The sequence below is a fragment of the Ovis canadensis genome, chromosome X (assembly GCF_042477335.2).
Source record: "Ovis canadensis isolate MfBH-ARS-UI-01 breed Bighorn chromosome X, ARS-UI_OviCan_v2, whole genome shotgun sequence".
NCBI classification, from domain to species: Eukaryota; Metazoa; Chordata; class Mammalia; order Artiodactyla; family Bovidae; genus Ovis; species Ovis canadensis.
Genome location: NC_091727.1, coordinates 67,449,990 through 67,465,920, shown reverse-complemented (window position 1 = coordinate 67,465,920; position 15,931 = coordinate 67,449,990). Strand labels below are relative to the sequence as shown.

Here is a 15,931-nt window from a genome sequence, read left to right as displayed (position 1 = left end):
ACTAACACATATATATGGAATTTAGAAAGATGTTAACAATAACCCTGTATGCGAGACAGCAAAAGAGACACAGACGTACAGAACAGACTTTTTGACTCTGTGGGAGAGGGAGAGGGCAGGATGATTTGGGAGAATAGCATTGAAACATGTATAATATCATATAAGAAACGAATCGCCAGTCTAGGTTCGATGCAGGATACAGGATGCTTGGGGCTGGTACACTGGGATAACCCAGAGGGATGGTATGGAGAGGGAGGTGGGAGGGGGGTTCAGGAGTGGGAACTTATGTACACCCATGGCAGATTCATGTTGATGTATGCAAAACCTATACAGTATTGTAAAGTAAAAAAAAAAAAAAATTAATTAATTTAAAAATAAAAAAATAAAAAATAAAAATAAATTGAAAAAAGACAAATAAACTTGAAGAAAATATTTGCATTTTATCCCTTTAAACATATAAATAATTACTTGAAATTGCAGCCAAAAATAACCAAAAGCCCAATAAATAAATGGGAAGAAAAGAAACAACTACTTGCAAAACAAAAAAACTATAAAAATGACACTTAAATGAGAAAAAGTTCAAACCCCCCAAATTTTTATATCCAAATTTAAAAAACACTGGGATGTCATTCCTCACCAAATTGGCAGTATTTTTAAAATTTGAAAATTGGGAAATCTGAATAAGAACAATGGGCTGTATCAATATCAATCCTTGTTTTGTTTCCTCAAGTTTTGCAAAATGTTACAATTGGTAAAAACTGGGTAAACGATACATGGGTTCTCTCTTTATTATTTCTTACAACTATATGTGAATTTACAACTATTCCAAAATAACCACGCCATTGTATATGATAGTGAAAGGACTGAAAAAAGTTTAATTAAGAGATCCTTGGTTGAATATGGTAAACACATATAAAGGAAAAGTAAGAAGCCACTGCAAATAGAAGCATGTATGCATATCTAATGTATGAATATATATGTACTTATAACCATGTTCATTTTTAAATGCAAAAAATATAAACAGCATGTTTGATAAGTTCCTACATTTGCTTAAAACAAATACAAACATACATGCACATTCATGTATATATTATGTATAAGGAAAACACATTCAATTGGTGAAGCTGTGAGGACATAGGCACTCTCGCATATGGCCGGTACAAATGCAAACTGTACAATCATTTTGGAAGGATATTTGGCAATACTTAAAAGAGCAAAGCAATTAATAACTCTTATACGAGTATCTACCCTATAGATACATCTTCAACAATATAAAAATTTATATACACAAATGTATTCATTGTAGCCTTGTTAGCAGTTGGAAAACACTAGAAAGAATCTGAATGCCTATACATAAGAGATTAGCTAAATAAACTATACTTCATGCAATCAATGAAGTATATGGCAATATAACTAGCAGGTAGAGAACCAGCCTACCAATGCAGGAGATGTGGGTTTGATCCCTGGCTTGGAAAGATCCCCTGGAGGAGGGCATGGCCACCCACTCCAGTATTCTTGCCTGGAGAATCCCATGGACAGAAGAGACTGGAAGCTACAGTCCATATGGTCACAAAAGAGTGGGACACTAAATAACCAGCTCCAAGCAGGATCCCACACGACAGACCCCTCCCCCATATACTCCTACTGTAGCTCCTCTTTGAAGTACCCAAATAACAGTACCTCATGCATATTTCTGGAGAAGGCAATGGCACCCCACTCCAGTAGTCTTGCCTGGAAAATCCCATGGGTGGCAGAGCCTGGTAGGCTGCAATCCATGGGGTCACTAACAGTCGGACACAGCTGAGCGACTTCACTTTCACTTTTCACTTTCATGCATTGGAGAAGGAAATGGCAGCTCACTCCAGTACTCTTGCCTGGAGAATCCCAGGGATGGGGGAGCCTGGTTGGCTTCCATCTATGGGATCGCACAGAGTCGGACACGACTGAAGCAACTTAGAGGCAGCAGCAGCAGCATGCATATTTCCTGAGTTTTTCAGATGCTAAATACCACCACCAAATGGAAGAAAATTAACTACTTGATTATGCAGATATGGAGCCTAAGGACTGGTAATGTTGACATAAACCAAAGAATTGTGCAGGAGCTGATCGCAAACCCTGGAACGTCCCTCCCTCATCCTGCCTTTAAAAATGCTTTGCTGAAACCCTTGGGGAGTTAGGTGTTTTTTGAGCAAAAGCCACACATATCTCCCTGCTTGGCCCTGAAATACACTTTTCTCTGCTCCAAACTGGACGTTTTGGTTTCTTTGGCCTCACTGTGCACCTCCTTCAGTAACAACAACAAAACTGAAAATATACAAAGTATTTTCTCAAACCATAATATAATTCAACTAGAAATTAATAACAGAAAGATGACAGGAAACTCCTTAAAGAAGTTAAAGTTTAAAGACAATTACATTTTTCATCCTCAGAAGTTAAATCTTTCTTATATTTTTCATAATTCAACAACATTTTTAGTCATTCTTCTACATTCACAACAACTGTTTTATGCTCAAAATTATCCAAACTATGCTTTAACAGTACATAAACTGAGAAATTCCAGATGTTCAAGCTGGATTCAGAAAAGGCAGAGGAACCAGAGATCAAATTGCCAACATCCATTGGTTCATGGAAAAAACAAGAGAGCTCCAGAAAAACATTTACTTCTGCTTTGTTGACTAGGCCAAAGCCTTTGATTGTGTGGATCACAACAAACTGTGGAAAATTCTTAAAGAGATGGGAATACCAGACCAGCTGAACTGCCTCCTGAAAAACCTGCATGCAGGTCAAGAAGCAACAATTAGAACCAGACAGAGAACAGACTGGTTCCAATCTGTGAAAGGAGTAAGTCAAGGCTGTATATTATCACCTTGCTTATTGAAATTATATGCAGAGTACATCATGAGAAATGCCGGGCTGGAAGAAGCACAAGCTGGAATCAAGATTGCCGGGAGAAATATCAATAACCTCAGATATGCAGATGACATCACCATTATGGCAGAAAGTGAAAAACTAAAGAGCCTCTTGATGAAGGTGAAAGAGGAGAGTGAAAAAGCTGGCTTAAAACTCAACATTCATACACCCGTGGTGGATTCATGTCAATGCATGGCAAAACCAATACAGTATTGTAAAGTAAAATAAAGTAAAAAAAAAAAAAAAAGATTAAAGGGCAAAAACAAAAAAAACTCAACATTCAAAAAACGAAGATCATGGCATCCAGTCCCATCACTTCATGGAAAATAGATGGGGAAACAATGGAAACAGTGAGAGAATATTTTTGGGCGGGCTCCAAAATCACTGCAGATGGTGACTGCAGCCATGAAATTAAGACACTTACTCCTTGGATGAAAAGTTATGACCAACCTAGACAGCATATTAAAAAGCAGAGATATTACTTTTCCAACAAAGGTCTGTCTAGTCAAAGCTATGGTTTTTCCAATAGTCATGTATGGATGTGAGAGTTGGACCATAAAGAAAGTTGACTGCCGAAGAATTGATGCTTTTGAACTGTGGTGTTGGAGAAGATTCTTGAGAGTCCCTTGGACTGCAAGGAGATCAAGCAAGTCAATCCTAAAGGAAATCAACCCTGAATATTCATCAGGACAGATGCTGAAGCTCCATTACTTTGGCCACCTGATGTGCAGAGCCAATTCGTTAGAAAAGACCCTGATGCTGAGAAAGACTGAAGGCAGGAGGAGAAGGGGAAGACAGAGGATGAGATGGTTGGATGGCATCACCGACTCAATGGACATGAGTTTGAGAAAGCACCAGGAGATGGTGAAGGACAGGTATGGCAGGTGTGCTGCAGTCTATCGTGTCACAAAGAGTCAGACAAGACTGAGTGACTGAACAACAGTAACAGAAAGCCATTAATTCTGTCATCTATGTCATTTCAGAGTCAGCTTCAACTGATATTTTCCTCATATAGGTATTTTCCAGATCTATGCCAGCCTGACATTGTTTTTTAAATCTACTTTATTCACTTTTCAAAGTGAAACTTTTTGTTACCTTACCATTCTTTCCCAACATATTGGTAGTTAAAAACTACTGCCATAAGATAGTTATACAGCCCAATTAAAAAATGGGCAGAAGAGCCATATAACATTTTTTCAAAGAAGACACAGAGACAGCCAACAGGTACATGAAAAGATGCTCAATATCATTAATCACCAGGGAAATGCCAATTAAACCACAATGACTATTATTAAAAAGACAAGAAATAAGCAGTGAGGATGTGGAGAAAAGGGAACTCTTATGTACTGTTGGTAGGAATGTAAACTGGTACAGCCACTATGGAAAACAGTATGGACGTTACTCAGAAATTAAAAACAGAACTACCTTATGATCCACCAAGTTCACATCTGGATATTTATCCAAAGAAATCCTCATCCCAATTCCCAAGAAGGGCAGTACAAATGAATGTTCAAACTACCAGACAATTGCACTCATCTCCAATGCTGGTGAGGTTATACTCAAAATCCTGCATGACAGGACATGTGAACCAAGAACTTCCAGATGTACAAGCTTGATTCAGAAAAGGCAGAGAAACCAGAGGTCAAACTGCCAACATTCACTGGATCATAGAGAAAGCAAGGGAATTCCAGAAAAACATTTACTTATGTTTCATCGACTCTGCTAAAAGCTTTGACTGTGTGGATCATAATAAACTATAGGAAACTCTCAAAGAAATGGGAATACCAGACCATTTTACCTGTCTCCTGAGAAACCTGTATGCCAGTCAAGTAGCAGCAGTTAGAACCTTGTATGGAACAACTGACTGGTTCAGGATTAAGAAAGGAGTATAAGGCTGTTTACTGTCACCCTGTTTATTTAACTTATATGCAGAGCACATCACGTGAAATGCTGGGCTGGAGGAGTCACAAGTTGGAAATCAAGACTGCCAGGAGAGAAAAAAAAACAAAAAAAAAGATTGCTGAGAGAAATATCAACAACCTCAGATATGTGGATAATATCACTCTAATGGCAGAAAGTGAAGAGGAACTAAAGAGTCTCTTGATGAGGGTGAAGGAGGATAGTGAAAAAGCTGGCTTAAAACTAAATATTAAAAAAAAACTAAAGTCATGGCATCCAGCCCCATTATTTCATGACAAATGGAAGGGGAAAAGGGGGAAGCAGGGACAGATTTCCTCTTCTTGGGCTGTAAAATCACTGTGGATTGTGACTACAGCCATGAAATAAGATGACCATTGCTTCTTGGCAGGAAAGCTGTGACAAAGCTAGACGGTATATTAAAAAGTAGAGACATCAGTTTGCCAACAAAGGTCCACATAGTCAAGGCCTTTCCAGTAGTCATGTACGGTTGTGAGAGCTGCACCATAAAGAAGGCAGAGCACCAAAGACTTGATGCTTTTGAACTGTGGTGCTGGAGAAGACTCTTGAGAGTCCCTTGGACAGCAGGGAGATCAAACCAGTCCATCTTAAAGGAAATCAACCCTGAATGTTCATTGGAAGGATTGATGCTGAAGCTGAAGCTCCAGTACTCTAGCCATCTGATGGGAAGATCCAACTCATTTAAAAGGACCCTGATGCTGGGAAAGATTGAAGGCAGAAGGAAAAGACGAAGACAGAGGATGAGATAGTTGGATGGCATCACTGATGCAATGGACATGAAAACTCCAGGAGCAAACTCCAGGAGATGGTGAAGAAGAGGGAAGCCTGGCATGCTGCAGTCCATGGAGTCACGAGGAGTCAGACACGACTTGCCAACTGAACAACAATTTGAAGAAAATAAAAAAGCTAACTTGAAAAGACATTTGCTCTCCCATGATCACTGCTGCATCATCTACATAGTCAAGGTATGGAAACAACTTAAACGTCCACCAATAGATTAATGGATAAAGAAATTGTGGGATGTATGTGTATGTATGTGCATGTGTGTGTGTGTGTGCTTGCTTGCTCAGTCATGTCCAACACTTTGTGACCTTATGGACTACAGCCCACCAATCTCCTCTGTCCATGGGATTTTCAAGAAATTCTCTGCAAGAATACTGAAATGGCTTGCCATTCCCCCCCACCCCCCACAAAAGAGATCTTCCCAACCCAGGGATCTTCCCAACCCAGGGATCAAACTTGTATCTCCCACATCTCCTGCATTGGCAGATAGCTTCATTATCACTGATCCACTGGGGAAGCCCATGCCTGCCAATGCAGGAGACAAGGTTTTGATCCCTGAATTGGGACAATCCGCTGGTGAAGGAAATGGCAACCCACTCCAGTATTCTTGCCTGGGAAATGCCATGGACAGAGGAGCCTGGCAGGCTATATATATAGTCCATGGAGTTGCAAGAGAGTCGGAAACAACTTAGCAACTAAACAACAACAATGTGTGTATATAATATATAAATACAATGGAATGTTAGCCATAAAAAGTAATAAAATCTTGCCATTTTTGACAATACAGATGGACCTCAAGGGCATTATGTTAAGTGAAAGAAGTTAGACAAAGACAAAGGCTGTATGATCTCTTGTATGTGAAATCTTTTTTTTTTTTTTTTAAATCGTAGATACAGGGAACAAACTGGTGGTTGCCAGAGGCAGGGATGGAGGGTGGGAGAAATGGGAAAAGAAACTAAGAGACCCGTAGACAGCATCAAGCATACCAACAAAATAAGAGATCCAAAAGAAAAAGAAGGAGAGAAAGGGATATCAAGAATATTTGAAGGAAAAAAAAAAAAAGTCAATGTTGACATACTCACTAAGAGACCAGACACATTCTCCAGCATCACATCTTTGAAAAATGTTCCCTGGGATGTGTCCAGCAAGGCCTGCAATTCTTGATTGAAATCCACACTTACTTCCTTGCTTTCTAAAACATCATGGATACTTTGCTTCTAAGACAGCATTCCTGACAAATTCTAAGGGAGGCATTGTAGAAGGGCACTATATGCATAGCATTTGGTGTTTCAGGCATATGCATTTTTCTGCTGACTTTCCATGTGCCCTTTAAACATAATCAGGGATATAGATATATACATTCTAAACAACAACTATTTACTGAAAAGAAATATCACATGAGGTATAGTGTAACACAACCTGGAAATGTTCAAATCAAGTCATAATTCGCACTTCCAGATAGGTTATTATAAAATTTGAGAACACAAAACAAAACTGTTTTCCCCATCCATTTTAAGTACATCTACAGATACATCATAAAGCAAACAAAATCCCTGAGCTGCCAATATTTAACCATGACTATAGGTGGATCAGTCCCCAAATAAACTTCAAGTTTCTAATCTGTGAAATGGTTTACCAATTATTTAGAATTTTTAAGAGTTCCAATGACTTGGTGAGTAAAGTATATCGAGTGTACCAAATATAAAATAAACAGAAGTAATAGATCTATTTTTATTAAAATGACAGAGAACCTTGAAGAAATATTCAGAATCCTGCAGGACTAAACAGGCTTCATATATAACTTGGGATCTGAAGTTGTAACCTCTCTCATCTCTATACAACTCAGGTGTTCATTATAAGTTTTAAGACATACAATTCAGAAGCACAAGCCACAAAACTTCTGTATTGTAAGATGGGCCCAGTCTGACTCCTCTCAATTTTCTAAGTGATCTCCAAGTATCGATTATCATTGTCTGCTTTGTATCTTCATCTTATCAATCTGTGAAAAGGTTTTAGATTTAGTCTGATTTAGTCTAATTAAAGCTGTTCTAATCCTTCAATATTCTTCACAGGTCCCCAAATTATATTTCTGTATGCTATTTTTTTATCCAAAATGCAGACCAAAACTAAGGAAACAATATTCTCTGTTCTTCATTCAGTTTTCAAATTCGAATAAAGGGTAATTATGAAAAAGGAGTGTTTGAAGAAACAATGCCCAATCTACATATCTTAAGAAATCTAATGAATCCGGAATAGAATAAACTCAAAGAGATCCACACTGAGCCATAGTACAATTAAAATGTTGAAAACCAAGAAAAAGAGAGAATCCTAAAATTAAGAAAGGTAACTCATCAACAGAAACCATGGAAGCCAGAGGCAATGGAATGGCATATTTTAATTGCTGGGAGGTAAAAGAGCTCTGAATCAATGAATCTATTTCTGATAAAACAATCTTTCAAAAAGAAAGGAAAGAGATTAACTTATGGCAAGACAGCGTGAGGAGCTCGAGTGTCCTGTTCCCCACTGAAACTGATAAAAACTATTAAAAGAAAAAAAAAAGCAACCATTTAAACCCTCTGGAAGTGGTTTTAAGAACAAACAACAAATGAAGAAATATCTATTCAAGAACATATTTTAAAATTCACTAAGAAAAGTGAGCCTATGGTATCTGAACCAAGACTACTCTCTCCCTCCCTCCTTCTCCCATCCTAGCTCAGAGAGGAAGACTCTACTCAAGACTCCTGAATTCAAGGCAAAAAATTCTCTCTCCACCACCACCACCCCCAAGTCCCATTTAGAGGGCTTTCTTCTTTGGAAGTACAGGGCATTAGACTTTGCCATCCAGCTACCTAGCCTGTTGCTAGGGCTGAGTCCTGAACAATTGTGGTTTAGAGGTAGGGGTTCCTTTCTGCAACCTAACCCCCAGTGGCAGAATGAAAACTTTAACTGGATGTGATATATGGAGAATACTGGGGCCCTGAACATCCTTGCCCTGGGTTGTGAGGAGTAAACGGTAAACTGAGAGGACCTCTGGTTGCACTCTCCCCTCCACTAAGCACTCATCTAGCACAACAGAACTGTCACTCAGAAACTTGACATTGTCCCTACCCCCACCTCCAGAGACCAGACTCAAAGCTTTTGCTTGAGGGAAAAAGTAAGACTTTAAAACAGATAGCTCCTATTCTCTTCTCAAAGGAACTGAACTGACTTCATTTGCAAGACCATGGAGAAAGTCAAGCCTAGAGGAGCACTGAAAAAACAGCAAGGTTGTAAAGAAAATCTATATGCAGATCAGGAGGCAACAGTGAGAACTGGACACGGAACAACAGACTGGTTCCAAATATGGAAAGGATTATGTCAAAGCTGTATATTGTCACCCTGCTTATTTAACTTATATGCAGAGTACATTATGAGAAACGCTGAGCTGGAAGAAGCACAAGCTGGAATCAAGATAGCTGGGAGAAATATCAATAACCTCAGATATGCAGATGACACCACCCTTATGGCAGAAAGTGAAGAAAAACTAAAGAGCCTCTTGATGAAAATGAAAAGTGGCTTAAAGCTCAACATTCAGAAAACTAAGATTATGGCATCTGGTCCCATCACTTCATGGCAAATAGATGGGGAAACAGAGGAAACAGTGACAGACTTTATTTTGGGGGGCTCCAAAATCACTGCAGATGATGATTGCAGCCATGAAATTAAAAGACGCTTGTTCCTTGGAAGAAAAGTTATGACCAAGCTAGATAGCATATTAAAAAATAGAGACATTACTTTGCCAACAAAGGTCCATCTAGTCAAAGCTATGGTTTTTCCAGTAGTCATGTATGGATGTGAGAGTTGGACTATGAAGAAAGCTGAGTGCCCAAGAATTGATGCTTTTGAACTGTGGTGTTGGAGAAGACTCTTGAGAGTCCCTTGGACTGCAAGAAGGTCCAACCAGTCCATCCTAGAGGAGATCAGTCCTGGGTGTTCATTGGAAGGACTGATATTGAAGCTGAAACTCCAATACTTTGGTCACCTGATGCAAAGAGCTGACTCATTGGAAAAGACCCCGATGCTGGGAAAGATTGAGGGCAGGAGGAGAAGGGGACGACAAAGGATGAGATGGTTGGATGGCATCACCAACTCAATGGACATGAGCTTGAGTAAACTCCAGGAGTTGGTGATGGACAGGGAGGCCTGGCATGCTACAGTCCATGGGGTCACAAAGAGTCGGACACAACTGAGCGACTGAACTGACTGACTGAACTGTAAAGAAAAGCAATTGGGAGAAGATTCAAAATATACGCCGAACTGTAGGTCAACGAGTTTGCAGGTAAGAAATCGGCAGTAAGGCTACTGGAAAGAACCCTCTTGGAGCCAGAACAAATATCAAACACTAACCTCTGCTAACTATTTCTTCAAAGGACTCACAATTTGATTGAATTAGTTTTCAGAGTAGTTTATGCCCTCGGGCATTATGGAAAACAAAGGATCAGTAAATGGAGCTTGGCTGCTGGCTGCTGGGTGTGGTCAAAGAAAGACAGCTCTAACAAAACTCATCCCAGGGTGATGGTGGGTATATTCAAATTGCACCTCCCTAAAGAACAACATCAGGGACCTAACCTTGTAGGAAAGGAAACTACAATGAGATACCATTTCACACCCTCTAGGATGGTGGGCTGCAGTCCATGGGGTCACTAAGAGTCAGACAGGAATGAGCGACTTCACTTTCACTTTTCACTTTCATGCTCTGGAGAAGGAAATGGCAACCCACTCCAGTGTTCTTGCCTGGAGAATCCCAGGGATGGGGAGCCTGATGGGCTGCCGTCTATGGGGTTGCACAGTCGGACACGACTGAAGCAGCCTAGTAGCAGTAGCAGCAGCAGCAGCAGCAGCAGCAGCAGCAGCAGCAGCAGCAGGATGGCCAGAATTGGATAAAGTCGATAATGATAAGTGCTGGTGAGAATGTAAACAAGTTAGAGCCCTCATACTGCTGAGTGTAAAATGGTGCAGCCACTTTGGAAAAAAGTCTAACAGTGTCTCAAACTATTAAACACAGAGTTGCTATATGATCCAGCAATAACTCTTAAGTATACACCTATAGAAATGGAAACATATTTCTATACAGAAACTTGTACATGAATGTTTTAGCAGAATCATTCTTGATAGCCTAAAGGTAGAAACAACCCAAATGTCCAGATGGATGAACAAAGGAAATGTAGTATATCCATTCTATGAATGGAAGTCATAAATGGGATATACAGTACTGATACATGCTACAACATACATGAACTTTGAAGCAGTATGCTAAATGAAAGAAGGCAATCACAAAAGGCCATATGATTCTATTCATATGAAATATTCTAAACTGGAAATTTTACAGAGATAAAAGTAGATTAGTGGTTACCTAGGGCTGGGCAGGTGGGGTTCAAGGGGCAGTTCAGTTCAGTTCAGTTGCTCAGTCGTGTCTGACTCTTTGCAACCCCATGAACCACAGCACACCAGGCCTCCCTGTCTATCACCAACTTCCAGAGTCCACCCAAACCCATGTCCATTGAGTCTGTGATGCCATCCAACCATCTGGCTTATGGCTAAAGCATATGGACTTCCTCTTAGAGTGATGAAAATGTTGAAAGATTTGGTGATGGCTGCACATATACTAAAAACCTACTGAACTGTACACTTTAAATGGGTGGATTGTATGGTATGTGAATTATATTTCAATAAATCTATCAAAAGAGAACTGAAGGAGACATTAAGACATTCCCAGATAAACAAAAGCTGAGGAAGTTCACTGCTGACAGACATGCCCTATAAGAACTGACAAAGGGAGATCTTCAGAATAAAATGGAAGGATAATAGATGAACTCGAAACTATATGAAGAAATAAAGAACACAGGCAAAGGTAACTACAAGGGATTCCCAGGTGATTCAGTGGTAGAGAATCTGCCTGCCAATGCAGGAAACCCAAGAGACTCAGGTTTGATCCCCTGGGTCAGGTAGATCCCCTGGAGGAGGAAATAGCAACCCACTCCAGTATCCTTGCCTGGGAAATCCCATGGACAGAGGAATCTGGTGGGCTACAGTCCATGGGGTCACAAAGAGGTGGATACAACTGAGTGACTGAGCATGCATGCAGCAGCAGCAAAGGTAACTACATAGGTAAATATATAAGCTAGTATTATTGTATTTTTGGTTTGTAACCCCTCTTATTTTTTCTATATGATTTAAAAAGAAATGGACAGGATAATCCTAAAATTCATATGGAATTACAAGAAGCCCCGAATAGCCAAAACAATCTTGATAAAGAACAAAGTTGGAAGATTGACACTTCTCAATTTTAAAAATTAACACAATCAACAGTAATCAAAAGTATGGCAGTGGAATAAGGATAGGCACAGAGACAAATGAAATAAATTTGAAAGACCAGAATAAACCCATACACCTAAGCCAACTGATTTCAACAAGTGTGCCAAGACCATTCAATGGGGGACAGTCTCTCCAATGTGTGGTGCTGGGACAACTGGCTATGCACATGTAAAAGAATAAAATTGGATCTCATATCATACATAAAAATAACCCAAAATGAATATATGACATAAATATAAGAGCTAAAACCATAGAACACTTAGAAAAATACATAAAGATAAATCTTCTTAGATTTATTTGGCAAAGAATTTAGCAAAGAATTCTTAGATTTGACACCAAAAGTACAAGCAAAAAAAGAAAAAAATAAAGAAAACTTAAAAAATCTGTATACCAAAGGACATTACCAAGAACCTGTAAAAAACATATACATAATGGGGGGAAATTTGCAAAATTCTAAATATTATATATATATATATATATGATCAGATTACTATCCAGAATATGCAAAGAATTTATAGCTCAACAACAAAGACACTCAAATTAAAAATACACAAATGGCCAATAAGTGCATCAAGGTAGCCAAAATCATTGGTGATTAGGGAAATTTGAATCTAAACCACAATGATATAACACTCCAAACACACTAGAATGGTTGTAATTTTTAAATTTAAAAAAAAAAAAGGAGATAACAAGTGTCAACAAGGAAGTGTGATAATTCTACATTTAACTTATAGAGAAACTGTCAAACTATTTTCCACAGTGGCTGCACCATTTTACATCCCAGCAGCAATGTATGAGAGCTCCAATTTCTTTACTTCCTTGCCAACACTTGTTTCCTGGTTTAATTTCTTTTTTAAAAAAACTGGATTCTGCCCTCAAATTTAGAAGAAATTTCAATTGGTCCCTGTTACTGCAGCCCAACACTTAAAATTCAACTTTTAAAAATTTCCCTTCAAAACGTATAAAAAATAACCCATGCTAGAAAAAAGTTCATTACATCACAGAAGTTTAAGAAATGCATGGGGAAAAGAATCACTTTTTTTTTTCTTAAATATTTATTTGACTGTACCTGGTCTTAGTTGCTGCAGGCAGGATCTAGTTCCCCCTACCAGGGATTGAACCAGGCCCCCTGCATTGGATGCACTGAGTCTTCTTAGTCATTGGACTACCAGGGAAGTCACAAGAATCAATTTAAAATAATGGTTATTTCTGAGGAGGAAGGAAGGGATGCAATCAGGGATGGGTAAACAGAGCACTCCAACTATAATGGTAATGTTTAGTCTTTTATGTTTTGCTGGTGAGAAAAGAGGTTCACTGTGTTATTCTTTATATGTTTCTATATCTCTTAAGTATTTCATAACATATTATAGAAGGCCCCCCAAAAAGACAAAGAAAAAAAAGTTTATCCAACATTCCTTCATCACTCACTGCTGTTGCTGCTTAATCACTTCAGTCGTGTCTGCCTCTGTGCAACCTTACGGAATGTATAGCCCACTAGGCTCCTCTCTCCATGGAATTCTCCAGGCAAGAGTACTGGAGTGGGTAGCCTAGCCCTTCTCCAGGGGATTTTCCCGACCCAGGAATCGGGTCTCCTACATCGCATACAATTCTTTACTAGCTGAGCTACCAGGGAAGCCCTCATCACTCACCACCACCACCAAAAACATTAAATTATACTAGACAGTATTTTATAGCTTACATTCTTCACATAACAATCCATTATAGCATTCTCTAGATCAATAGAGGTAAATCTGTTTCCACAGTTACAAAATATCTCATAATATGAATGTCCCAAGATTTATTCAAACACTCTCCTACTGACGGATATACAGGTTGTTTCCAGTTGTCACACAAACAAAGCTACAAAGGCATCCTTGTTCATATATCCTTACACACTGGTACATTTATTTCTGTAGAATGGATTCTTAAAAGTCAGAATATTAAGTTCCAGTATTTAGTCAAGCAATATTCGTATTTTTTTATTTCCTTACATACTGTCAGATCATTTTTTTTAAAGGTTGCAGCAATTCATAGTCTTTCCAGCAAAGTATGAGCGAGATGTGGGCATTTCTTGAGGGAAATTTCTTTTAACCACATAAGCATTTAATAGATTAAATTCAGTTTTACTGTCTTCCCATATAGTAAACATGTAATGATATTATGCTTAACATAAATTTATTTTCACCAAGAGATCTGAACACAGGAAATTTAGCTCTTTTCTTACTTAGTGAGTAAACAAGCTAACAATTCACAATATAATGTAGCAACTCCCTGAAATATTATCTATACACACACACACACACACACACACACACACACACACACACACACACCCCTCGATCTCTAAGATGTTTCCTGGACAAATGTTAAGTATTATAAGACCAAAAGTCCTCATCTGAAGTATATATAAAGGGCATAGAAAAAAATTATTTTAATCGAGCCCACCATGAGTATATTACAAACTGATTGGTCTATCAAAACTAAGTTTGCACATGGAAAGGCAGCCCTTAGGAATTAAGGACCCGCAGGCCCAACAGTTAAGCAGTTCCTGAAAGCGCCTTAGGGAGAGAGAATTTTGCGGCGGCATGGTGTCAATAAAAACCCATTCAAACAAGTTAAAAAAAAAAAAAGGAAAACGACCCAGAATACCCACTAGGAGCTAGTTTCTGCAACCACCTATCCTCATCCGTGATAGTAAAGTGATTAAGGAGAGAGAAATTACTCTCCAATATTTTGAAGAGAGAGAAAAATGAAATGTAGACCGGCTCCTCCCCCACTCAGTCAGGCCATGCGATGCCGAAGTGTGTAACCTTACTAATGGTCACTTTTCAACTCGATGCGAGTTTCAGCACTCACCACAACACAAATAATCCGCTAGTTTCTGGACATTCCTTAGGAGACTCGTCCTTTGGCCGTCTTTTCACATAAAGTATGCCTGCAGCGCTTACACCCTATGCAAATGCCGCCATCTTAGGTTTTAGATGAGCCCTAGGGCGGTAGAAACCTGGGCTAGGCGTCACAGCCAAATAGGCCCCGCGCAGAACCGCCGTGCACTCCCAAAATGGCTCCCCCGGCAACGTGACCCAGCCGCCCTGCGGCCCCTCCCCCAGTGTTCCTGAGAGGTTGCGCTTCCTATTACAGCCTTTATCGCCGCTGAAATTACCTCCTTATTCCTCGTTTTCTTTTCCTTCACTTCTTTTTTCTTTTTCTATCCCAAATTTCTTTTACCTTTGTCCCGACCCCTTTCCACATTTCTACATATCTCTCGTTCTAGTCAACTTTCACCTCACACATGTGTGACATTTTTTAATACACTAATTTATCTTTCTGTTATTTTACCAAAGTATCACAAAATGATAAGGTAAACTGAGATCTGATTTTTTCGTATTTTATAGATGAGGAAAATAAGGCTCAGAAAGTGAAAGTGTTAGTCATTCAACGTCTATATTTATCAAAACGTTTATCTTTTTTGGTTCCTCTCCATGAGGGAAAATGTACTAGCTGGATGTAAGCCACCAACACATTTTTTAAAACCCAGACTGAAACTTGTTTGTAATGCATTACATGTGAATGGTGTGAAAGGTTAGTTGGGGAAGGTTTGTGCCGCACAGTTAAGGAAGAGACAATTTAGAGGTCTTAATTCCTTTCCAAAGGAATAGTTTCTACGTTCTAAAGTTATCTCTAACTTTCTACAAGAACCCAGCATAGAACACCTCATTCTATTCATATGCATCATTACTTTCTCTTTCTTTATGTTGCTATTATCATCCTCAAATAGGAGGTAATGGTAGAGAATTGAATAAACACCTGGGCCTTGATGTGTGGCCATTCTTATGTAAAATACAGCATACAGCAGCCAATTTGTGTTGTCAGTAATGTGTGTAGTGAGGTGAAAGGGTCTTAATTTAAGCTTAAAGTACATCCTTTCCTGAGGTTTAGCTATATT

The 15,931-nt window shown here is 39.0% G+C and overlaps 1 long non-coding RNA gene across 2 annotated transcripts in view; it reads right to left on the bottom strand.

Moving 5' to 3' along the window:
* Positions 1–15,043, bottom strand: part of LOC138931087 (uncharacterized) — a 187,448-nt gene extending 172,405 nt beyond the window's left edge. Inside the window, exon 1 of one of the 2 annotated variants that reach the window (XR_011446405.1) lies at positions 14,842–15,043. This is a non-coding gene — a long non-coding RNA (uncharacterized lncRNA). The remainder of the gene's footprint in view (positions 1–14,841) is intronic. The other variant, XR_011446404.1, reaches the window with a different exon arrangement.
* Between the last annotated feature and the right edge of the window lie 888 nt (positions 15,044–15,931).